Source organism: Dipodomys ordii, unplaced genomic scaffold (assembly GCF_000151885.1).
Source record: "Dipodomys ordii isolate 6190 unplaced genomic scaffold, Dord_2.0 Scaffold95, whole genome shotgun sequence".
Classification (NCBI taxonomy): Eukaryota; Metazoa; Chordata; class Mammalia; order Rodentia; family Heteromyidae; genus Dipodomys; species Dipodomys ordii.
The window spans coordinates 3621451-3623941 of record NW_012267311.1 but is presented as its reverse complement, the minus strand read 5'-3'; positions in this window follow the sequence as shown (position 1 = coordinate 3623941).

The window sequence follows — 2491 nt, the reverse complement described above, 5'->3', positions numbered from 1 at the left end:
GTCCCAATTCTTACCTCAGAAATATTGCCTCAAGAAGAAACTTTGTGCAATAACAAAGCAATTCTAGGCTCCCCAACCTCTACATCCCTTGAAGTGTAATACTGTTGTCATTTCCATTAATAAACAGGTGGGGCAGAATGACACCCCAAATACACTCTAGATCTCTAAGTACAGCGTCATCTGTCTGATCCTTGCTCTGCTGCACTTTGTTAAGGGAAGGGATGAAAAAGTTTTCAAGTCTGTCCCATCTAAGGAAGGAATTTAGTCTCCATTGAAATCAATCATTTTAGTATCATACAGTAAGCTTTTTGATGGGTTGTTTTTTATGTTTATCAATAGCACATACCTAATATGATAAATGTCAAAACTGAATGACAGAATCTCCCTTGTTTGATCCCTGTTATTGGTAATAACTAGAGAGCTCACATGAGAGGCTGCTATAATCCTGTTGATTCTGTGTCCACTGCCTGATCTACCAGAAGTGCCTTCTAGAATTCTGATCACGTAGAAAATGGAGGACTCCCACCTACCCGAAGAAGGTGGGAGAGCAGATAGAGGTCTGTGTACTTGGTTTGAAAACTGTCATAATCTGACAAAGCACAACTAAAGATAAAAGTCAGTTTGCTTGGCACTCAAATGAACCATGAAGTCAACCCCAAGGCTCAAGTGTTTGAGGGATGTGAATGAGTCAACTGTGAACTTGGGTCCACTTGCACTTACACTGTTGAAGGGAAGTTAAGTCTTGAAGTTTATTGGGAAGAACTAAATACTAGAAGCTTTCCAGACATATTTGAGTTCCACTGTGTCTTATTTCAACACCTCTAAACCTGGAGTGGTTCTCTACTGCTCTTTCTTATACTATCCTTGCTTCTGAGATACTTTCTTGTGTTGGTGCTGGGCTTGAATTCAGGGCTTTTTCCATTCAAGACTGGTGTTCTATCACTTGAGCCACAGTTCCACTTCTCTGAGCTACTTTCATGGGAAGTAATGGTGCTGAACTCAGCCAAATCCCCTCACAGGATCTTATAATAACTTCTCCTTAGAGACAGTACTCTCATCCAACAAGAACTGTACACATAAATGTGACAGCTCCTGTCTGTTATCATCTAATCTCTTCATTATACTCTACTGCATTTCAAAATCATCAAGGTGATTTTGTTCAAAGAAGTACTTTAAGGATTTTGGAAAAGGTCTTGTTTCTACATTAGTCACAAAAAGCAAATAGTGTGTGTGTGTGTGTGTGTGTGTGTGTGTGTGTGTGTGTGTGTGTGTGTAGCATTATATAGGGGCCTCACCTCTGGATCTATCAGTCTTCTTTGGCTTTTTTTTTTCTCAAGTCTGGTGTTCTATCACTTGAGCCATATATTACTTCTGACTCTTTGTTATTTGAAGATGCGTCTCACAGACTTTTCTACCAGGCTAGCTTTGAAATGTGATCCTCAGCATTCAGCCTAGGATTACAGGCATGAGCCCCAGCACTTGACTAAAATATGTAGAATTTAAGGCCATATATGACTCTATAACCAGATCAAACTCCTGGCTCCAGTGTGTGTCTTTCTGGGAATGATAATGTTTTGAGATTTCTGGTAATATCTATCACTAATGAAAGTATGATGTGTAATTCTCTCAAATTTTTAAAATAGACAAGAATGAGATGGAAAGCAACTGCTAAGAAATGTAAGCCTCTAAACTAGGTAGTATCTAAAATTTCCCTCACAGACTAAAGTGTCTCCTATAGACCTGTTTAGAAAATTTCTCAGCTTGTGGTACCAAAACATTCCTACAACTCTTTCCTGCTATCTGCGCAATGTAGTCTGTTCAATGTTGTAAGTGGGTGATCCACCACCAAAAGCAGCCTCAGTAACCCAGACACACAGTTGGACATCTTTATAGGCATCCAATTCCTTGAACTTTTGAGGAGAACGCACCTGTCTTCTCTAATTACGTGGGTTAGGGCAGGAATTGGTCTCCACAGAGCAAAGATTGGAATCCCTAACTCCTGAAGGAAACCATGGCAGAACTGTATAGCTCATCATAAAGTAAAAGATTTGGGTTATTCTCTTCTCTTTGGAAGGAAACTTCTGACTGGCAAGACCAGGGTATAAATTTAAGATAGATAAATAAACATGAACAAAGGGCAAGAAACATTAAAAAATGCTGCACAAGGAAAATATTTGAGTATTTTTTATAGTTTTTAGGTCAAGGTCACAATAATAAAATGTGCAAAATAATCATCAGGGTTAGAATCCTAGCTCTGACTGTTGAAAAGTGACCTAACATTTCCAACCTCCAGTTTGTTTATAAGGGACAGGGGACAACTATATATACATAACCCCAACCTAAAAATTGTTAATACATTGGTGGTTTCCAACAGCTGAGAAAAAATACTCTATCTTCCTCCAAATACAATACAAATTAATTCAAAATTTCTGACACCCTCCTATCAGTGTCAAGCAATAATACATTCACTTTTTTGCTCAGTGCATACATC